Source organism: Lissotriton helveticus, chromosome 7, assembly GCF_964261635.1.
Source record: "Lissotriton helveticus chromosome 7, aLisHel1.1, whole genome shotgun sequence".
Taxonomy (NCBI): domain Eukaryota; kingdom Metazoa; phylum Chordata; class Amphibia; order Caudata; family Salamandridae; genus Lissotriton; species Lissotriton helveticus.
The window spans coordinates 165,110,347-165,134,576 of NC_136068.1; the positions used below are offsets into that span (position 1 = coordinate 165,110,347).

Genomic DNA, 24,230 nt, shown 5'->3' on the forward strand with positions numbered 1-24,230 from the left:
CTCATAGGGCAATTGTAGCATATTTTTAAAGGCTAGCCATGATGGCCAACCTATACATAGGTCATTCTGAACTGAGGCTTGTAGCTCAATGAGCTTGTTCAGGGGACGTTGTACAGGTAACTCTACAGTACATATAGGAGGAGTGGGAGCGAGATCACTTTGAACATTGTGCCCCTTCCAATTATGGAGCACGTGCCAGCACTCCATATCATACACTGGAACATTAAATATATATTTAGGACACAGCTTTTCTGTTTGTCCACTGGGATCTGTATACCCAAGTATTTAAAATGGCCATGCACCCATTTCAGTTTATAGGTATTTGGGGACATTTCGTAACTACCAGTGACCAGGGTGTATAGTGACTTTATCCAGTTCACCCTGAAGCATATCCATATAATGGTAACATTTGCATTAGTCTTGCTAATGCACTCTCAGGCTTTTGAATGCGTAGAAGCATGTGGTCATTGTTCAGGGATATTCTGTTCTCACATTCATTCAGTGATCCATTCACCATTACCCAAGCCCATGGAGATGAGGAAATAATGTTAATATAGCTCATGAAGAGTTGAACAAAGCTCATTCTACCTTGATTCTACAACGAAAAAGTCCAGTGAACTGAGTCAAAAGACTTGTCAAGCTCTTCTAGGACCAAGGAGCTAATGTCCCGAAATCCATCTGCTGCAGAAAAACCAACCTACAAGTAATGGCATCCGCTTCTCCCAGGCATGAAGCCACAATCGTCTTTATGTATCAGAAAGGTGTACGCTCCAGCCAGTCTGTTTGCAATCATCTTGTCCAGGATTTCGGCTTCTATATAATGAGATGTATAGGTAAGTATGAGAAGCATACCATATTTCCGAAATTGTGGCACAGTGCTGGTCATGGCGCAAGGTGCCAATCTAACCGGCCTCTTTGTGTAGTGCCAAAGGATGGAGGTGAGCATACTTTGAAGAGTTCCAAACTCATTAGAATGGGGCATTGCCCCTAGTCAGCATCCCGCCTATGGAGTTGTTAAGGAGGGTTTCCAGTGCAAACATACCAGACAATTTTCTAAGGGTGAATAGGATGACAAGCACCTGGGAAGAATGTGTGTGCAGTAGTGGGACGTTTACGCTTACCAACATCCACTCCCATATTTCGAGAAGCCACAAAAAGAATACATACCTCCCTAATCTGTCATTGTGCACTGTACTGACCATTAGTGGGAAATATTGTAGTAGGTTAATGGCTACCCCACAGGAACCTCTCATGAATACAAAGTAGAACATTGTGAGTATCTATAAAGAAAAGGGAAACCCCCCTAAAAAAAACAATAATTATAGGTCAGGTAGTAAGGGGGAAAAAGCAATCAAAACTAAGAAAGACTCCCTCATGACTCATTTCTTTAACATAATGAAATAAATCTGTGACAGCATTACTAACACAAATCAGAAGACTATCAAAATCACAACAGTTAAAAATTGATTATAAATGTATTCATTTTTTATATCAAATATTTTATCATTCTTTTTTTTAAATAATTTTTTTCTAGGCTAGTAAATGGGCAATATGAGCCAACCACATATGAAAACAATCAATAAATATCAATTATTTCATCATGTTTTACAAGAATATTTCATGAAAACAATGTTGTCCTCTTACACATCAATTAATTTTCCGCTACACCCATAAGAAAACACAATACAAATAAATATACACTCACTCAACCAAACATTCTAGCTAACAACCATACACATGCAAAAAAGCTCTAGATAGTTGTATGTTCTGTTCACCATGAACCTGTCATGGGAAATGCACACGTTGTCAATGCACGTTTCGGTGGACAAGCCACCTTCGTCAGAATCTTCACAAATCCCAAACAAGACAAGTAGGGGCACAGCAACCAGCATTAGCACATGCTGGTGTAAGAGGAAATGTTTCTTCTATCTTGGAAGTTTCTAAATTGCCAGCGTACAACGGAAGTAAAATATCTCACCAAACAAACAGAAGACAGTTTCCTTTGCGCAAGTTATGCAAACCAATCCCGTAGTCTTTGACAGGAGTATATCCTCAAGGAACTTTGTTGAGTAAACCCCAAAGGGGAAAATCTTTTTCACTTTTGAAAGGATCCCTTCGTGATGGTTTCCATTTCTTATTATTTGTAGCTATTATCCAGGGTTATCTTAATCAAAGAATAAACAGGTTTCCTTCATCCATACGATAGCGCGGTGTATCGAAAAATCAATTGATGTGTAAGAAGACATTGTTTTCATGAAATTTTCTTGAAAAACATGATAAAATAATTGATATGTATTGATTGTTTTCTCATAATGTCCATTTACTGGTCTAGAAAAAAAAAATTAAAATGAATCAAAAGTATTTGAACTAAAAAATGAATACATTTATCATCAACTTTCAAATGTTGTGATTTTGATTGTCTTCTGATTTGTGTTAGTGACCCCGTCTCAAATTTATTTCATTATGTTAAAGAAATAGAGGTCATGAGGGAGTCTCTTAGGTTTTGTAAACGTGTGAGTACACACAGAGGCCCAAAAAACATTTTGTGCATAGCAGGTGTGTCTCCTGTATGAGCAATGCTTTTGGCGACTCTTTATTGGAGTACAGCACAAATTCTTATTTGCTTGTTGAGACAGTTGTTATTTCATTAAATTAGACTGTGTTCCTGAAGTTGTAGACTGAGACAGGGCAAGTAGTGTAAATGTACTATAGTAACTTGATTGTACTCACTTAAGGAGTCTCAGTGCAGTTGTCAAATGAGCTAACCAAAGAACTGCTGAAAACGTTTTGCCAGCCCAGTTAATTTCAGTACTATCTACAAGATTTTCCCGCCAGAGTGATAAGTCTTATATATCCAATATATGGGGGTTCCGGGGTGGGGGGGTGTTAAGCATAGCCCACCCAGTCCTTGCTTATACCTTTTCTTTAATTTAACCTAAACCCAGGCATCCTCCAAAGGTTAAAAAAAGTAGTATTTATCTTGGTGCAACAATTTCAACTTTGAGGGCTAAAGGGGTATAAAGATGAACTCCATCCTCGCAGCTTTTGACGGTGGTAAAGATCGTAAGCTGCTGTTAGATGTAGTCCAGGAAGATCATCATCTTTAATGATACACTGTTAAGGTCTGGGTCAAGGTGTGCAGATCTGAGAACTGTACAGCAATCAATATGTTTAAATTCTAGCAAATCACAGGTCTCGGATGTGCACCGAGCAGGGGTTTTGTGTTGCACCCTTTTAATGAATTAACATGCAGATAGTCCCTCAGACGGCATTCAAGATGTCAGCCATGGTGTGATGGAGCTTTCCGGAATTGTTCCTTTTAGCACCTCTAGAATGACTGAATTGGAAAATGTTTATCCAGAAACTGCCCTCTGCATCCTCTGCTCTTTTCTACAGTTGCTCTATGGGCTCTTGCAAGAGTGCACCTTTGGTTTAGAGGGACTGCAATTTGTCTTCCATCACTGAGATTCTCTCTTCATTTTCAGTCACACTGTCCTTTAAGTTTCTTAGGTACCGAGGCAGGAGGGATATCTTCATTCCCACCTTCAATTTTGTTTTTTTGAACAGTTCTGGTTTCACAAGTGGCCTGAATGATACTCACAGGGCTGAATAATAATGCATCTGTCTCAGCAGCATTTTCTTTCACCCTATGTGCAAGTGCAGCAGCGCAACTCCGGTGATCTGTTTCAATCAATTTTGCCTTGATGGGTCATCTGATGGAGCTAGACTCTTTCCCATTATTCTGCTTGTTGTCCAGGGTGCGTCAGCAGAGCAGTGATGAACAGCAGGAGTCACAGATCGTGATACTAGGGCGCATTTGAGGCACCACAGCCAGAATTAGCACAGCCTCTCAAATGACAGATAACCACACCAGGTACAATTTCTTCTGCATGCGTAGAGCAGCAAAGCCCAACTATCACCAGGATGTCAACATACTAAGGATAGACGTAAAGCCAAAATGTAGCAGTGTGAATCAGCATGTGCCAATTTTCAATCGCCCACTTATTCCAAGAAGTTCTATACGGGGAGCCACAGATGAAACCTTCCTGCCGCTACACAGGTTTGTTCTCTTGTATGTCTGGGGCTTTCCATGTGGCCCGGGTGTTTTAAATGTTACAGTGGAAGCGGGCCTTTAGCAAATTAATGTTTAAACATGGGTACACTCCTTTCACCAAGTCCCACGGACTGAAGGTATCCCTGGTAAATACACTTTCACTACAGCTAGCTCTTGCAGCAGACCTCAGATCTCTCCACTCTTGGGACAACCAAGGCCTAAATCCTCATGTCCAGATCTGCACCAACACTGATCTGTGCCACTAGACGATCAGTAATCAAAGCCATGGCTCCAGGGGATGAGTCTGAGTGACATATGGGTGTCAGACTCGTTCCTCCCTCTGGGACCTATGAGTTTAATTCACCCCAACGCCGTGTGGAATCGCACAGTGCCTGCAGTCTCAGCTGCCATCCATGTCACAGCAGTGTGCCTTTCTAGGGCCATGGCATGGCACCCGGCAGGCACCCAGGAAAGAACAGTTTCTTTCCACATCTCTAGGGCCTTCACGCTCACTCGGGAGACCACGGCTCTTGAACCCAGGGGTGGCAGGAATGCAAGGTCGACCTTTAAATGTCACCTTAAAGCCATACAGCTACTGCGTTTCACAAATGCCCTGCTCTGATGGGTCCACTGCCTTGGGGTTATGTTTCTGTGGGTGGAGAGGAAATTTTTCAGGGTCGGCCAGCAAGAATTATATAAGATAATTGCAGACCCAGATGAAGCTCGATCAACGCGTTTGTCATCTTTGGCTGTTTGGCCTTGGCCATTCATGAAAAAAATTTTTGTTTTTACATAATTAACTATCGAGCTTTAGACACCATCTGAGGACTTAGCATATAAGGGCCGGCTTATACTCCACTTCACATTAAAATTATTGTTGAAAAAAAAAAGATACCTGGAAGGAATTTCTTTGAATATTCTGGAACTAACACTTTTCTTATGTACCCCAGTTAACAGGTGACTAAGTTTACTTTACTATGGTAGCACCTTAAGGCTGTTGCCTTAAACTGCAGTTAATCATCATTAATTATTTTTTTCTGGAATTAAAAAAAACAGATAACCAATACACACATTATAAATTTAAGATATAAAATATATAAATACATATACTCAATAATTCATGTGCAATTATTTACAACTCTATCCATGCAGGGGTCGGCGCTTAACAATAAATTCTGTTCAGTTATATCACAATTCCAGCGCAGGACCCTAGCCATATCTATATTATTCCTACCAGGACCTTATATTCACATGAACCACAAAATAGGATTAGTGCTGATATTTCCTAGATAGTTCTATAGAATATTGGGTAGGAAAAGCCATGAGCAGGATCTCAGTTATACAATAGACCACAGTAAAAGCCCCAACTGCTACCTTCGGAGCAAAACAACATGTAAAAATGTAGTCATGTCAAAGACGATGAGTGGGCTAGTATCTGATTGAAGTACTCTAGAGGCAATACAGAGGTGAATTAAGCCCAAAATCAAGCTTCTGTGGCACAACTCTAGCACATAGTCCCAATAGGCATATTTTACAATATGCCGAGTTCCCGTATTAATAGTTAAAGAATAGTGCCATGGGTTTACTAATCCCAGGACCCGGAACCAAGATTTCAAATGACAAATCAGAGGTATAGTATAGGACTTGTCAATATACAGAACATCTGCAAGGCCATTTCTATATGATATCAGCTCTGGGGTTGACCACAGTCTAATACAGAAGAGGAGAGGCTTTTGACGGCTAGGTCACCTTGGGCCCTATGTCAAAAAATAATGACAACATTGGGGTACATTAGGACGAATTAAACAAGGATCTCAGGAAGTTACTCTCCTTGCTTGTCAAATCTTTGTTTTTATCGAATACCCAAATTTCTGTCATGCATTTCGACTCTTGGCCCTGTAAACCTAGATTTGCGGTGAGGCATTTCTAGGTGTCGAGGCTCTGTACTTTTTACTACGATCAAGTGTGAGAAGTTGGCCTGATGTGCAGTGCTCACTATTCTAGTGATCACTATATATCAGTCCAAACAACCCTTATTGATGATTGGTTGTAAGTCAACCTTATAGACCAGCTATCCTAGTAGCATGGATACGAGCAGTCTAAGGCTAAGACTCTAGAGGGCGTGTTAAGCCAGCTGTTTTACCATCACATTACCCCTTGAACACCCAGTGAAAGGACACCACACAAGTGTTATGAAAATAAACAATGTATTTATTAGAATCACAACAACCCTGTACTCTTTATGAGGACAGGGTGCTAAGCACACAACAAAACTCTTACGAAATACTTTTAAGTTAGCACGTTACACGAATGCCCGAGGGGCACGAAAAACCATATACTTTCAAAGTGGAATGCGAATTACTAGCAGGTAAGTAACGATTCTCAGAGGCTTTGGGATCGCTAGGACTGGACTACTGAACCTTTAGATTACTAGCAGGAGGCCTAGGGAACTCGGGTGCAGAGTGTGCACTCTCACGCGGGATGCGGGACAAAGTCTATGGAAGCTAGAAAAAGGCAAAGTTAGTGTTCACGGGCGAACCCGACCTGGTAGGAAGAAAACGACAGTGGATCCTGACCCTAGGATAGTGAGGCTATGCTGGGACACCGAAGTGCCGAAGTTACCTAGCCCAGGGGCTGCAGCTGCATAGGTCTGAAAAGACGTCGGGGATCTCGTTGCCGGACCAGGAGCCTGGAAGAAGGAAGTTGCTGGCAGGCGACCAGTGAAGGAAAGTTCGTTGGATCCAAGCCTGGATCGAGGAAGAAGAAACCTGAAAGCAGAGGGGACCAAGTTCTTGAATCACTAGCCAGTGATTAAGTGGGCACCAGGATGGCACCGGGCGAAGTCACCGCAGTCAGGTGAGTGGGCGCTGCTGGGCTCTGCAGTCTCTCGGACCAGGAGGCGTTGTCGGCGACCAGGATGGAGGTGCGAGCTGTCCCACGGAGGATGAAGTCGTTGGCGTCGAAGTTACCCAGGATTGGGCAACAAGCCTTGGCTAATTCAAGCCCACGCGGTGGACTCAAAATGGCGTCTTGAGTGGACCAGGAGGGTCCGGGGTGCTCCTCTTCTGGGAGGGAGCAAGGGCCAGTCTGGAGCAACCAGACCAGCAGCAGAAATGTCGTCGGGCGTCGTCAGGGAGGCCACAAGCCAACGGGCTAGTAGCCAAACAACGCGGTGAGCAGCGGAAAGCAGAAGGGCCCCACGCAGATCGTGGAGATGCTGGGGGGCTGCTCTTCGGTGCTGGAGCTGCTCAGGGTGGGGGCTTCTCGGACCCCAAAGCACTCACCAGGAATTCACTCGGCGGGCTTGCTGGAAAGAAGTCGTGCAGTCTTGCAGATGGCCGGTCCCTTGAGGTCTCGTCGCACCCACGGTTCTCAGCTGGGCTGTAGAGGTGGGTAGAGGTCAGAGGTGCCAGGGAAGCCGGTTCTCGTCGAGCTGGGCAGTCGGATTCCGGAGGAAGGACTTGCAGCAGACCGCAGTGTTCTTAGATGGTGCCTGCGGATGCAGGGTGACTACTCCTTAGTCACAAGGGAGAAATCTTAGGAAGAAGTCTTGAGTTCCTTTCGCAGAAAGTAGTTTCAGGATTCAAAGATGATCTGATTTGGAAGGGGGCCAGTTCCTACCTTTATCCTGTAAAAAGGGGCTGGCACGCGACTAAGTCCTGCCCTATGGGTGGGACTAGGAGGGGGGTGGTTACACCCACTTCCTTGGCGGGCTTTTCCCCAGCACAGGGTCTGGAGTGACCCTGGAACTGGTTCCAGCCAGCCTATGCACAGTGAGCACCGGGGTGCCACGTGCAGTCACCTTCCTCTAAAGCCCTGCCTACCTACAATACACAAAACCCTGTCTGGGACGGTGCTGGCACCGCCCCTGGCAGGAAACCCTTTGTCCTTATCTCCTGCTCTGGGAGGACTCCCAGCAGCAGGAGGGCAGACTTGTGTCTCGGTGGCAGCATCCATTTTGTGGAGCTGAGGCTCTGTTTGACTTTAACCGGGGTTAGGGGTTACATACATGTCGTGTCCCTCTAGAAGGGTGGAATGCTAACCCCGTCGCCAGAATTGGCGAGGGGTTAGTATTCCAATTCGTATGACACCTTACTCGACATGTTTTGATAAAGCGATACCAGAGTTGGCACATAACCGCGAGGATTATAATGCACTTAAGAGTATATGGTATGCGATATCATGGAAACGGCTAAGGGATAGATCCCGAAAGCCGCAGACAGGCTCAGCTCATGCCAGAGCACCATCTCACACGATTCCAAGCACTCTGCCTTCAGGATTGTTAAGGCCTGCCATAGGAGTGACTGATAGGAGATCTGTGTGTCCATTTTAGGGTTAGATATAGGTATACTATATCTAAAGCAAAGGGTGAGTACACCACCTTGCCCCAGCTGTCGTGCAGCCAGTTGTGTCAGATTTGGATGGCCAGCCAGGGGTGGCATAATACATGCTGCAGCCCCTGGGAGACTTCTGGGTACACCTCAGCCCTGGGTACAGGGACTTGGAGAGGGCCCAGTGCCAATTCAGTACCTGAGTACAATTTGGATAGAGAGAACAGCTAGGCTGTGGGTCTGATTAGCAGGCCCACAGCCAGGGAAAGTCGTAAACCAGTGCAGCAAAAAGCAAAAATCTGGGTGATCATAGGATTGCAGACCCTACTCTCCTACATGACCCCCCCCCAAACTTTGGGACAATAAACTAACCTTGACCAGGTGAGTCTTCTTGCTCTAAGTGGAAATACCTGGAGAGCCCATCAGCATTGCTGTGATCAGTCCCAGGTCTATGCTCCACTGTAAAATCCATCCCCTGTAGGGAAATGGACCACCTAAGCAGTTTGGGGTTTTCACCCTTCATCTGATTTAGCCACAAGAGGGGCTTATGGTCTGTCTGAATGGTGAAGTGAGTGCCAAACAAGTAGGCCCTCAGCTTCTTCAGGGCCCAGACCACAGCAAAGGCCTCCCTCTCAATAGCTGACCAATTTTTCTCTCTGGGTGTCAACCTCCTGCTAATGAAAGCAATAGGCTGATCATTACCATCAAAATTCAGTTGAGACAGAACAGCTCCCACACCCAACTCAGAAGCATCTGTTTGGACAATGAATGGCTTGGAGTAATCTGGACTCTTGAGGATAGGTGCTGTGCACATGGCCTGCTTTAGGTCATTGAATGCTTTCTGACAGCTTGCTGTCCACTGAACTTTCTTTGGCATCTTCTTGCTTGTCAGGTCATTAAGGGGGGTCACTATGGACCCATAATTTCTGACAAACTTCCTATAGTACCCAGTCAGGCCCAAGAAAGCTCGAACCTGAGTCTGGGTGATTGGAGGAGTCCAGTCCTTGATGGCCTGTATCTTACTCTCCAGTGGCTGAACCTGGCCTCCACCTACAAGGTGGCCCAGGTATACAACCTGTGACTGCCCTATCTGGCACTTTGTGGCCTTGATAGTGAGGCCTGCCTTTTGCAGGGCCTCTAACACTTTCCTCAGGTGGACCAGGTGATCCTCCCAGGTGGAGCTAAAGACAGCAATATCGTCAAGATAAGCTGCACAGAAGTCATCCAGCCCAGTGAGGACTTGATTCACCAACCTTTGGAAGGTGGCAGGTGCATTTTTCAGTCCAAAGGGCATTACCACAAATTGATAATGCCCTCCAGGGGTAGAAAATGCTGTCTTAGGTTTGGCTTCCTCAGCTAACCTGATTTGCCAATACCCAGCTGTCAAATCAAATGTGCTTAAGAAGTTGGCAGAAGCCAATCTATCTATAAGCTCATCTGCTCTTGGTATTGGGTGGGCATCAGTCTTAGTGACTGCATTGAGGCCTCTGTAGTCTACGCAAAACCTCATCTCTCTCTTACCACCCTGGGTGTGAGGCTTTGGCACTAGAACTACTGGGCTAGCCCAAGGGCTATCTGAGGGCTCAATGACTCCCAGTTCCAACATTTTCTGCACTTCAGTTTTGATGCAGTCTCTAACATGATCAGGCTGCCTGTAGATTTTACTCTTGACAGGCAGACTGTCTCCAGTGTCAACATCATGGGTACACCAATCAGTTTGGCTGGGTGTCAGAGAGAACATATGTCGAAAGGATTGCAGAACTTGCCTGCAATCCTGTTGCTGATGTTCAGTGAGGCTGCCACAAAAGACAACACCATCAACTGACCCATCATCAGGATTCTGAGTGAGCAGGTCTGGGAGAGGGTCACTCTCTTCCTCCTGTCCCTCATCTGTGGCCATGAGCAAGCTCATGTCCTTCCTGTCAACATATGCCTTGAGCCTGTTAACATGGAGCACTCTGAGAGGGCTCCTGGGAGTTCCAAGGTCCACCAAGTAGGTAACCTCTCCCTTTTGCTCAATGATGGTGTGGGGCCCAGACCATTTGTCTTTCAGAGCTGCTGGGGCCACTGGCTCCAGCACCCACACCTTCTGTCCTGGCTGGTACACAGTCAGTACAGCCTTTTGGTCATGCCAAGCTTTTTGAAGTTCCTGGCTGGCCTCAAGGTTTTTAGATGCCTTTTCCATATACTCAGCCATCCTGGAGCGGAGACCAAGTACATAGTCCACTATGTTGGTTGCAGGCTTTTTGAGAGGTCTCTCCCATCCTTCCTTCACCAAACACAGGGGTCCCCTTACAGGATGCCCATACAGAAGCTCAAAAGGGCTGTAGCCAACCCCCTTCTGTGGGACCTCTCTGTAAGCAAACAAGAGGCAGGGGATCAGGACATCCCATCTTCTCCTAAGAGGTTCAGGTAGTCCATGAATCATCCCTTTCAGGGTCCTGTTGAATCTCTCAACAAGCCCATTGCATTGTGGATGATAGGGTGTGGTGAACTTGTAGTTCACACCACACTCTTTCCACATGGCAGTCAGATATCCTGACATGAAGTTTGTACCTCTGTCAGAAACGACCTCCTTAGGGAAACCCACTCTGGAGAACACTCCAACTAGGGCTCTTGCCACTACAGGGGCTGTAGTGGTCCTAAGGGGAATAGCCTCAGGATACCTGGTGGCATGGTCCACCACCACCAGTATAAACTTGTGTCCTGATGCTGTCTGGGGTTCCATTGGACCAACAATGTCAATCCCCACTCTTTCAAAGGGAACCCCCACCACAGGTAGTGGTATGAGGGGGGCCTTTGTTGTGCCACCTGACTTACCACTGGCTTGGCAAGTGACACATGAGCGACAAAACTCCTTGGTGTTCTCATTCATATGGGGCCAGTGAAAGTGTGAGACAAGCCTGTCCCAAGTCTTTGTCTGACCTAAATGACCTGCAAGGGGAATCTCATGGGCCAAGGTGAGAAGGAAACCTCTCAGAGACAAGGGGATGACCAGCCTCCTGGTTGCACCAGGCTTGGGGTCTCTTGACTCAGAGTACAGGAGTCCATCTTCCCAGTATACCCTGTGGGCACCTGTGGCATTCCCTGCAGCCTCAGCAGCAGCCTGCTGTCTGAGGGGTTCAAGGGAAGGGCAGCTCAACTGTTCCTTCCCCAGGTCTGCTCTGGAGGGTCCCCCTGAGCCCAGAAACTCAACTTGATCAAGTTCAAGCTCTTTAGGCTCAGTTTCCCTCAGCTCTTCTAGATCAGCCTCCTCAGAGACTTGATCCTCAACCTGGGGCAAGGGGGAAGGCAAAGCCTTACCCTTACTGCTCTTCTTCTTGGAAGGTGTCTGGTCCATAATTTCAGGATCCAGCACCTGTTCAGTGGGGCATCTTCTGGCCTGTGACCTAGTCACAGCAAGCACATGTGCTGGCAAGCCTAACATCTCCATGTGAGTCCTCTGCTCCACTTCTGACCATTGTGATGACTCCAAATCATTGCCCAACAAACAATCAACTGGGAGGTCTGAACTGACTACAACTTTCTTTTGTCCCTTCACTCCACCCCAGGAGAAAGCTACAATTGCCACACTATGACTAGTAGTGACATTGCTGGCATTGGTCACCAGGAAATCAGTACCTGGCATGATCTGTCCAGGGTCCACAAAGTTAGGTGTCACCATGGTGACACTGGCACAAGTGTCCCTATAGGCCTGAGCCATTTTGCCATTAATCAAAGGTGTCTGCCTGTATTTGCCCAAAGTATTGGGACTTATTTCAGGGGACATATCCATATCCCCTGTACAGACAAGGACAGCCTGAGTGAGTGTGCCAACTAAGTTGTCAGACCCCTCAGTACCCAAGGTTAACCCAACTAATGCCTTGGGAGTGACACTACCACTACTGACTGTACTAGGGGGTGCAGTTGCTTTAGGAGCTGTAGTGGTAGGAGTTTGTCCTCCTCCTCTTTTGGTGCACTCACTAAACCAGTGAGATTTACTTTTGCAGTACTGGCACCACCTTTTTGACTGGCCTTCTTGAGTCTTCTTCTTCTGGGAAGCCTGACCCCCACCCTCTTTGGTTTGTTGGGGACCTGGTGAAGACTTCTGGTCATTTTGCTCATTCTTAACATTACCCTTCTGGTCTGCTTTCTTCTGACCACCCTGGTTCTGGTTCTGGTTCTGCTTGATCCTTGTCCTGACCCATTTGTCTGCCTTCTTTCCCAATTCTTGGGGAGAGGTCAGATCTGAATCAACAAGGTGCTGGTGCAGCAACTGGTTCTGACAATTGTTTAAAATTTGTTCTCTCATCATTAGATTATACAATCCTGTGTAATCTGTAACCTTGCTACCCAGCAACCAGCCCTCCAAAGCCTTAGTGGCACAATCCACAAAATCAGACCAGTCCTGAGACTGAGTTTTCTGGGTGTCTCTGAACAGCAACCTGTACTGCTCAGTGGTTAAACCGAACCCATCAACCAGTGTATTCTTCAGGACCTGGTAATTGTTAGCATCCTCCACTCTTGTAGTGAGGAGCTTATCTCTACCTTTACCATCAAAGGAGAGCCACAATATAGCTGCCCACTGACTCTGGGGAATGTTCTGCACAGTGCAGGCCCTCTCCAGAGCAGCCATCCATTTCTGGATGTCATCCCCTTGCTTAAAGGGGGGCACTATTTTAGTCAGGTGTTTAGTATCTAAACCCTTCTCTCTATCTCTTGGGAGATTGCTGCCACCAGTGGGAGCTAGCCCACTCATCTGCTGCTCTCTTGCCAGGGCAAGCTTCTCTTTGGCCAGGGCAATTTCTTCCCTTTCAATCCTCAGTTCAGCTTGTCTCATCCTAGCCTCATGCTCCTTTCTCTGAGGGGAAGTAAATCTCCTCTGTGGAGGATTCCTTCTCCCCTGAGAAGAGGCATTAGAGTGCAGAGATCTATTGGAGTCCCTAGAAAGAGATCTATCTCTCCTAACTCCAAGGTTAGGCCCACTTCGGGTTAGTACTGGGGGGCCCCCAGATCCTAGCCCAAGTAAGTCTAAGTTGGTCCTAGTTAGCCTTCTGACTACCTCAAGACCCTTGTCTACCTCATCCCCAGAGAGTACCTCCTCATCCTCCTCCTCAACTGCTGAATCAGTGTTGGGGAGGTCTGGATCCCCAGAGGTTCCCTCTAAGGCTGGCATGCTCTCATGTAACTGAGAGAGCTTTCTGGCATCATACGTCTCTAAGAGACCTATCAGAAAGGGAAGGGTGGGGTTAGACCCCTGCTTCAGTTTCCTGGAGACACAGAGTTGCCTCATCTCCTGAAAATTGAGAGCTGCATATCTTGAAGTGACCTGTGGAGGGTCAACACTGACCAGGGGAGTCTCAGTAGAGTCCCCCTGAGTCGACATGCTTTTCTAGTGAGGTGTAAGTGGTGCACTTACCTACACTATATGTTTGCCTACTGATCCCTTGCTAGAGTTGTAGTTTAGGGTGTGCTAGGCCCTAGGAGCTACAACAGCTGGTTCAGTAGAACTCAGAGTATTCTAAGCTAAGTTATATGTACCTTTAGTACTTATGTGATCTTTCACAAGATATTCTTAGGGCATGTGTGGTAAAACAACAGCAAGCTCAAATCCCAACCGCTGCTCACCAATGTGAGAAGTTGGCCTGATGTGCAGTGCTCACTATTCTAGTGATCACTATATATCAGTCCAAACAACCCTTATTGATGATTGGTTGTAAGTCAACCTTATAGACCAGCTATCCTAGTAGCATGGATACGAGCAGTCTAAGGCTAAGACTCTAGAGGGCGTGTTAAGCCAGCTGTTTTACCATCACATTACCCCTTGAACACCCAGTGAAAGGACACCACACAAGTGTTATGAAAATAAACAATGTATTTATTAGAATCACAACAACCCTGTACTCTTTATGAGGACAGGGTGCTAAGCACACAACAAAACTCTTACGAAATACTTTTAAGTTAGCACGTTACACGAATGCCCGAGGGGCACGAAAAACCATATACTTTCAAAGTGGAATGCGAATTACTAGCAGGTAAGTAACGATTCTCAGAGGCTTTGGGATCGCTAGGACTGGACTACTGAACCTTTAGATTACTAGCAGGAGGCCTAGGGAACTCGGGTGCAGAGTGTGCACTCTCACGCGGGATGCGGGACAAAGTCTATGGAAGCTAGAAAAAGGCAAAGTTAGTGTTCACGGGCGAACCCGACCTGGTAGGAAGAAAACGACAGTGGATCCTGACCCTAGGATAGTGAGGCTATGCTGGGACACCGAAGTGCCGAAGTTACCTAGCCCAGGGGCTGCAGCTGCATAGGTCTGAAAAGACGTCGGGGATCTCGTTGCCGGACCAGGAGCCTGGAAGAAGGAAGTTGCTGGCAGGCGACCAGTGAAGGAAAGTTCGTTGGATCCAAGCCTGGATCGAGGAAGAAGAAACCTGAAAGCAGAGGGGACCAAGTTCTTGAATCACTAGCCAGTGATTAAGTGGGCACCAGGATGGCACCGGGCGAAGTCACCGCAGTCAGGTGAGTGGGCGCTGCTGGGCTCTGCAGTCTCTCGGACCAGGAGGCGTTGTCGGCGACCAGGATGGAGGTGCGAGCTGTCCCACGGAGGATGAAGTCGTTGGCGTCGAAGTTACCCAGGATTGGGCAACAAGCCTTGGCTAATTCAAGCCCACGCGGTGGACTCAAAATGGCGTCTTGAGTGGACCAGGAGGGTCCGGGGTGCTCCTCTTCTGGGAGGGAGCAAGGGCCAGTCTGGAGCAACCAGACCAGCAGCAGAAATGTCGTCGGGCGTCGTCAGGGAGGCCACAAGCCAACGGGCTAGTAGCCAAACAACGCGGTGAGCAGCGGAAAGCAGAAGGGCCCCACGCAGATCGTGGAGATGCTGGGGGGCTGCTCTTCGGTGCTGGAGCTGCTCAGGGTGGGGGCTTCTCGGACCCCAAAGCACTCACCAGGAATTCACTCGGCGGGCTTGCTGGAAAGAAGTCGTGCAGTCTTGCAGATGGCCGGTCCCTTGAGGTCTCGTCGCACCCACGGTTCTCAGCTGGGCTGTAGAGGTGGGTAGAGGTCAGAGGTGCCAGGGAAGCCGGTTCTCGTCGAGCTGGGCAGTCGGATTCCGGAGGAAGGACTTGCAGCAGACCGCAGTGTTCTTAGATGGTGCCTGCGGATGCAGGGTGACTACTCCTTAGTCACAAGGGAGAAATCTTAGGAAGAAGTCTTGAGTTCCTTTCGCAGAAAGTAGTTTCAGGATTCAAAGATGATCTGATTTGGAAGGGGGCCAGTTCCTACCTTTATCCTGTAAAAAGGGGCTGGCACGCGACTAAGTCCTGCCCTATGGGTGGGACTAGGAGGGGGGTGGTTACACCCACTTCCTTGGCGGGCTTTTCCCCAGCACAGGGTCTGGAGTGACCCTGGAACTGGTTCCAGCCAGCCTATGCACAGTGAGCACCGGGGTGCCACGTGCAGTCACCTTCCTCTAAAGCCCTGCCTACCTACAATACACAAAACCCTGTCTGGGACGGTGCTGGCACCGCCCCTGGCAGGAAACCCTTTGTCCTTATCTCCTGCTCTGGGAGGACTCCCAGCAGCAGGAGGGCAGACTTGTGTCTCGGTGGCAGCATCCATTTTGTGGAGCTGAGGCTCTGTTTGACTTTAACCGGGGTTAGGGGTTACATACATGTCGTGTCCCTCTAGAAGGGTGGAATGCTAACCCCGTCGCCAGAATTGGCGAGGGGTTAGTATTCCAATTCGTATGACACCTTACTCGACATGTTTTGATAAAGCGATACCAGAGTTGGCACATAACCGCGAGGATTATAATGCACTTAAGAGTATATGGTATGCGATATCATGGAAACGGCTAAGGGATAGATCCCGAAAGCCGCAGACAGGCTCAGCTCATGCCAGAGCACCATCTCACACGATTCCAAGCACTCTGCCTTCAGGATTGTTAAGGCCTGCCATAGGAGTGACTGATAGGAGATCTGTGTGTCCATTTTAGGGTTAGATATAGGTATACTATATCTAAAGCAAAGGGTGAGTACACCACCTTGCCCCAGCTGTCGTGCAGCCAGTTGTGTCAGTTTTAGTTAGTCAATCCAGGGGTGGCATAATACATGCTTCAGCCCCTGGGAGACTTCTGGGTACACCTCAGCCCTGGGTACAGGGACTTGGAGAGGGCCCAGTGCCAATTCAGTACCTGAGTACAATTTGGATAGAGAGAACAGCTAGGCTGTGGGTCTGATTAGCAGGCCCACAGCCAGGGAAAGTCGTAAACCAGTGCAGCAAAAAGCAAAAATCTGGGTGATCATAGGATTGCAGACCCTACTCTCCTACATCAAGAATCTATGAAGTATTATTGCTCAACACTTCTGTATGTGTGATTTCCATATGTGATTTGTTAACTCCAATTGCAAGGTAGTCAAATTAAACAACCTTGTGTATCCGTTTATCACTCACTGTAAAATCACCTATAAAGGCCTTGTGGAAGTTAAGGGACATGTACTTGGATTTTGAGATACGAACCTCCACGCTCCGAAGGTTGCAAGAATCAGTAAATTTGCTTAATACTTTCTATAGTCCCGCCTGGGTTTGTAATATCAGGAGTGTGTCGGCTGCGAAAAGCAGCGCTAGCATTGGCATTCCCTCAAATTTCGGGAATCATGGATGCATCAACTAAGGTAGTTTAGAACATCATTTACGTATAAGAAGAAAAGGGTAGAGGTTTAAACGTACCCTTGTCAGAACCCTCAGTTATACGCATGTGATTCATGATCTCTCCTTGATGCACCCAATGCACCTGGCCATAATTCTCTTCATGAAGTCTTATAAGAATATCCAACAGATGTGCTGGAATGCCATTAACCTGAAGGTGGCTCAGATGGCATAGTCTGGGATTAAGATAGAATGCAGCCATTAGATCAACAAATTCCACAAACAAGTCCTTAGTTAACCTCAGGTATTTCTTCATAATTATAGTGAAACAGAATATTTAATCTACTTTAGTTCGAAAAACCTGCTGGAAGGGAAAATTATACCAGTGTCTCATACATCCAACCTAACAGTTTATCTAATAAATGATCGCAGAACACTTTCTGTAGATTGTCAATCAGGCTAATAGGTGGATAGTTCCCTGGGGTGCTCCTACTGCCATTCTGCAAAAATGGGAATACTTTCCGCTTAACACCATGAATTAGGAACCCTGTCACAAGACATGACCCTATCAGAAAAGAGGTTAATGCAAGGACCTCATACAGTGGTTTTATAGCGATATAGGTCCCTGGGAACACTATCAGGCCTGTGTGCTTTGCCCGGATGTAAACATTCAATGGCTTTGAGGGAATCTTCCAAGTAGAAATAAAAAACTGAGTTGTCAAGACCTTCAAACCAATTATCATATTGTGGTGGGGTGTCCACCGGCAATGCATTAGTATCCAGATTATAGTTAGAATGAAGGTCAACAAAATATTTTTTCCACAAACTATCTTTCTCACAGAATATTATTAGTGAGGCTATTATGAGCTATGAATTGCCAAAATGCAATTAGCATCTCTTCTTTTTGATGTTTCTAACAGATTGAAACAGTTTGCATCAATCCAATCCTGCCTGCTTATGGACACTGTTTATTTGTATTTAGGCCAACCTTCTCCGATTCCCTTTGGGTTACTGGATTTAATAGCTGTGATTAATATACATTATACCTTATGGCAGTTGTTTGTAAACCATGGGTGGTCTTAGTTATTAAAGATTTAGATGGTTTGAAAGCATTTGTACACAGGTTTGGTAGCGGAGTAATAGCAATGTCACTGCTATGCTGGTCGACAAAAACGCCTGCAATAGCGTTAAAATGTGTCGGGATTAGCGGTCAGTCTATGTCATTTGACAGATAATTTGTTAAAACACAGGAAAATCTGGAAAGGCTGGGCAGGATACAGCGGGATCAGTATAGAGCCTTGCGATCAGTGACCATGGACAGTGAAGGGTGATGTTAGGTTAGCAATACCTAAGAGGAACAGGGTAGTGATACCTCAGGTTACAAAGACAGGGGAGGGGTCGGATAACAGAATTTGATTAACTCTGGCTCAGGAAGCGGTCACATTTATTAGAAAAGAGATGTATGTTGTCTGCAAGCTACTCTTGTTTTGTGTAAAACTAATAAAAAGTTTTGGGGTCAATATAAGAACTTTTTTCCTAAGTGTTGGATATATCCTAGATAGCTTGGGAGCTAACAAAGAGTATATTAATCCTCATTATTCAATGCAACGCATAATGATTGCTAGCAGCTCTTTGTATGACTTTGAAGTCTACTATGTTAGACCATAGTTCTATATAAAGAATGATCTAGTCTATGCTATTACACCCCCCCTCTTGAAAAGGTGTATGATGTATGTGCACCTGATTTTGATCGCCAGTTGCATGCATGCAAGCTGCATGATGGAGTTATAGACGCTAGCTGTGTGGCTGCTGATGTCGAAGATTTAATTAGGTCAGAATTTCGACTTTGTATGCCCCTAGCTTCATTTTCAAGATCTGTGACAGCATCTATATAGTCCAGTGGCTCAGAGATTACATTGAAATCTCTCGCTGAATGTGAGGTTTAGCTACAGTACTTGATAAATAATGATCAAATAAAGAAAGATTAGACCTCTATTTTTTTAATGTAAAAAGTTTATAGATGTTATATATGTTCACCATAAATCCATTTCAGCCCTGGCGTTCAGACCAATAATGTTGGCATTTTCTATCGCTAGCTTTTTGTTTACAAGATTTCAAGATAATGTAATCCCAATTGGCAGGCCCCCAGAAGTGCAGACATCTTTAGATGGACTTGCTTTGACATTATATATTGTGTTGCCAGGTCTGAATAATGGTTTTGTTGCCCATGTTTCCTGCAACATTATGAAGTCCTATTCCACAATACAGTTCCACCATGCTGGATCATCAAGGTTGTCATGCAAGCCTGCCACATTCTAACACAGCAGCTTTACAGCCACAAGACCCCTGGTGTGCTCAGACATTGGCTTCCTATAGCTTGAGTTTAGGTTGTGCTGATCATATTCCCTTACCAAGGGAGATTTCCGTACTAAGGTGCTGCTTCAGTTAGGCTTATATTCTTCTGATCATATGATCTTGTGGGGACTGGATTCAGCAGGATTATAAGAATGTTTTTGTCTTCAGGGGAATGTATGCTAGTCAAATCAGGGAGAGTCACTGCTTCTTAGACTGTAAATTACATAGCCAGTCAACTATAGGTAATCGCCTTCCATCTAACAGTTATCTGCTGTCAGCCCCCTTACAAATTACACAATAGATTGTGAGACTTCAAGGGTAAAAGTTAGCCAACAAACCAATGAATAGCAGAACTCTGCTTTTCAATGACGGAGCTCCTCAAATGGGTACTTTATTATTCCCAGGTTTTCAGAGTACGATTTGCCCCCAAAACTCCATTAGATATCATCATTATGTCTGAAAGAAAGGAGTAGACACCTAAACCTGTGTTCTAAGACGAAAGTAATTCAGGCACACAAACAATATAGCCTTATGATTTTGTCTACTGTCTGGGGGGCATCTTTTCATTCAATTTCAAAGACCCAATAGTAGTCCAGAACCTCAATCCGCATGTGTCGACAGGTACTGCACTCTTATTTATTATGTTGGATATGTAGGAGGTACGAGAGGTGATTGAGAGGTATTGCTGTGGTCTTTAACAAATTATTTTGGCTCTCTTAAGCAATAATTAGCCCATTGCCCTGCGATTTAAGACTGTCTAATCATTGGGTTGATGGTTATATAGAATATGTGAGCTGTATAGGACATGCGCGAGGTGTTCCGCTCAATATGTTTGTGTTTATAATACTTGTGCGATATCCTGTTTATGATGTTTGTACAGCTGCTAATACTATGAGCTGCTGACATATGACCTTGTATTAAAAAAATTTTTAGTTCCGCCAGGATACACGATTGTTTGTAAACCTGTATGACATGTAAAAGTAAGCGCTGTAAAGTTTGCAGGATCAACAGTCAGGGAAAGGGAAGATATGCAGTTGAGTAGTGTACTTAATTTCAAAACGTGAGCCTTGATAATACTACATCAGTTAAGAAACACAGACTTATAGAACGCCATGCTTCATCAAAAATTGTGGGTGATTTAAGTGCAAACTAGTAGGACGAGTGTAACTATTTGCCCTTCAAACAAACTAAAATGAAAGTAAAGGGAGAAAGGAAGACTTTGTTTTATCCTTATAGAAGTATTTCTGAAATTCTAGGCAGGTGAATGACATGTCTAAGGAAATGAAATGTATCCAACATTAAATACCCATTTCACACTTAAGTGCAAATCAAAGTCCCAGAACACTATTCTTTTACACTTAAAGCAGGCATTTTAAGAGTGTGGAAAGTCAGATACCTACAGCGGAACAGAAAGAAAATCTATTATGTAAAGAGCATGCACGAGCATGCACGTCCAGTATAAAAGTTAATGAGACCAGAGCAATATTGTTAAATGAATAAATACATAACTGTCAACCACCAATCTGTGATAACGAACACTGCTGGAAGAGAAATTATATAGACAAATGCTAGTGATGCAGACAGCCCTGCAACAAAAACTCTGGGTTGAGTCCAGTGAAAAGGCACACCCACATGTAGTATATACACATACATATACATATATAATGGACATTGCTACAGAGTCACTGAAGCGCGTTACCAAGAACTTAAAGATACTTTGGTATTAGTGTGAAAAATAAGAGTTTGATCTTTTTATGCCTGTAATTAACCTATGTATCCAAAAACAAGAATTCCAACGTGTTTACCCAAGTACAACATGTTTCCCCAAGTACCTATCACACAATGTTCCTGCGTGCAAGTCCCATTCTTCGATCCTTATCATAAGACTACCTACTTTTAGCCTCATAGATTGTAGCCTAAATCTTAGCACCAAATAAGTTTTGTCTTTTTATTCATGACCTTCACAAATTTCTTTCTTAAATTCACCTCTTTTCTTATCCCTAGACCAAGCGTGTATTTTCTTAAATTTCCCCCACTTAACTAAAAGTAGAGACAAAGCACGTCAAAGAAATCACAACTAAACCCAGACACCATAAGGGAGAGAAAAAAGGAAGTGTAACATCAAGCAAGGGTGGTCCAGAGTAGATAAGCATTGTCGAACTTATCAGAATAGCAGAAGTAATAACATTTAAAAAAGAGTGTTTAGAGCGGGTGATGGCAACGATACTGGAGCATCCAACTAAAGTGAAGAAATCTCCAAAAAATGCAAATAAACATGAGTGCATATTTCAAGAACAGTTCAAGTGAGCTATACAAGGGTCAATGCTACAAGAACTGGGTTTTAACAGCAAAGATTCAAATAAATAGAAGGGGGCAATACAGGGAGCTAAGATACAGGCAGAACAAAGAGACCCCTAAGATTACACGAGATCCAAAAGGAACATAATGTACGCCTCTCAGATAAAAGGTTCATGAGGCCCAAAGATCAGACAACTTCCCAGGAAAGGCATGTATCATGCCATTAAGTGAAGGAAGGATGGCATTAAGCAAAGTGTCTAAGGAAAGAAAGAGGATAAGTAAACAATTCAATGTCCATTAGGCAAATTATTTACAGGAGGGACAACCCCCCATGGTGGGCAGAAACCGAGACATGGTCTGTAAGAACTTTGTGTGGGAAACCATGCCTGGCTCTATCAATTTAAAGTGTCAAGCAGGAACTCGGGAGAATAAAATCAAGCTCCATTAGACGTGTGTGGGTTGTAACATAACATGGTGAACATGCAGGAGGAGGCATGCCAATATCCTCTAACAGGAATTGGTGTTGACAGCAAGTTGAAGGTCAATGGAACGAGGAGTCCCAGGATCATAACCAGTTGCACTCTAAACCGGAAGGATGGTCATAATACACCATTAAAATTAAGTGAAGGCATGCCAGAAATAATAAAACAATAACATGTTGGCAGAATCGGAAGGGATCCAGGGCATGTCAAACTCCTTTATAAGTTGTTGGGCAAACAAGAGTCAGTCAAAGCACAGTGCCAGTGCCCACCTCCATAAGCAGAGCCAGTATTAGGCTTCGGGTAGGGCTAGTATAATGCTCAGTTACTAGAGGTTCCGGAAGGAATGATAGGCACCATCCCATGGTTGTGGGGGGTAATGCCAAGCTCCACCGATAAGGGTAAGGAGGTGTGAACCAGATTACGTTACTAAGGGCCCAGAGTAATGTCATGCTCTGTCACTAAGGGCATTAAGGGATGCCAGGCTGTCAAAAAGGGCATGTGGTAAGGCCGGGCTCCGCAAGTAAGGGCGTCGTGGAAGGCCACATCACGTCGCTAGGGACACAGGGGAATGCGAGGCTTCGTTGCTAAGGGCGTGGGGAATGTCAGGATCTTTGACATGGTGGGGTAGGACATGGGGTCCTTCAGCTAGAGGTTGGGGCATTTCAAAGGGTGTAAAAGCTTGCTATGGGTTCATCTTGAAAGAGGTTAAGAAGTAAATGCAGGAGTAATGAAATGAGGAGAGGAAATGCATCGGTGTGTGGTGGTGGACAGAGGACTTAGCATGGTGCAAGAGATGAGTGTGCCAACCTTCCTGCTAAAGTGGAGTACATTCCAACCTCCATAACCGAGTAGGTTTGGTGGGAGAACAATAATGACGTTTAGAATTCTAACAGGTGCCGGTTAGACACGAAAGACATAAGTTAACATAAAGATAATAAAACACTATACAACGCGCAAAGCTAATGCTGAACAGTTTGGTTTGGAAATAGTGCCTGGCTCCCCAAAGCTACCCTCATCCTTTTTGGCCCGATAGCAGTCCCTAGTTTTGCAGGGTCCCTAGTGGACACCGCGGCCTAGCACGACCGGCGGCTGCAGCCCCCGTCTGTGAAACTAGTGCGACAGGGTCAGAGCAAAGCTGTCCCTAACCCTCCTGCCACCGGTGTGCAGGTACATGGCAGAAACATAGGGTGTCCAGCACCTGGAGCACAACCACAACCCCCGACTCTGGTCAGGCAGCCCCCGCCCTGCCTGCCCGGCTCCTCTCCCTCCCCCATCCCCGCTCACCTCCTGCCCTGGCTGCCGGCCGCTGCTGCAGGAGTCCTGGGCGAACCTAGTCCATGTACGGAAGCCGGGCGGGGTATCTTGGGTCTGGGAGACGGGTCCTGGTACCAGGGGGGTTTGAATGAGAAGATACAGACAGGGCAAACACTAAAGAGAATGAACAGCCAGCTCCCGTCGGAACCGGAAGTGACGTCTACTCGGGGATGGGAGGGAGAAGGGGGCTCAGCCTCTGGCAGACATTTCTTTATAGTTCTCGTATTGGGTTGTAACTGAATTTGTTCCCTGTGCATCCCTAGTCTAATATTAACACATTACTTATTTTTCTTTTAAAAATGTCAGGATTTTTCCTTTTACTCGTTCATTAAAATGCCATTTGTACAATGTAAGTAAGTATTGCAGAATGATACACTCTCCTGTTGTAGGGAGACTTTTTTGCCTATTTTCTGGTGAACTCGATCTTTTTACTTTTTGTTCTACACAAAGTACATTTTCTTTTCCAATTTGTTTTCGTGCTAGAGTGGCGTTTTTTGTAAATGTATTTCGGTCTCGAGTCAGACTGTCCGTTCGGCTTTGATGTGTAAATGTCTTGTTTTACGCGTGCAGCCGATTTACAAAAGCTGAATTTACACTCAAATCCGTTTAGTCACGCTTCTTATTACTTACTCATCTCTGGCTAAATTTTAGGAATGGATAAATCGCGAATAAGGTGACGTATATTCCGGGGGGGGGGGGGGATGCCGTTGAAAGTTTTGGCACTGTCAAACTTGAGCTGTCAGAATTCAGCCCCCCCTTATCCG

The 24,230-nt window shown here is 45.6% G+C and overlaps 1 protein-coding gene across 4 annotated transcripts in view; it reads right to left on the reverse strand.

Annotated features, from left to right (window-relative positions):
• Nucleotides 1-23,630, reverse strand: part of STAU1 (staufen double-stranded RNA binding protein 1) — a 383,483-nt gene extending 359,853 nt beyond the window's left edge. For 2 of the 4 annotated variants that reach the window (XM_078651856.1, XM_078651855.1), the window contains exon 1: nucleotides 23,437-23,628. The gene's annotated coding sequence lies outside the window, so the exon portion shown is untranslated. Of the gene's footprint in view, nucleotides 1-23,436 lie in introns of all 4 variants that reach the window. The other 2 variants (XM_078651853.1, XM_078651854.1) reach the window with 2 other exon arrangements.
• Between the last annotated feature and the right edge of the window lie 600 nt (nucleotides 23,631-24,230).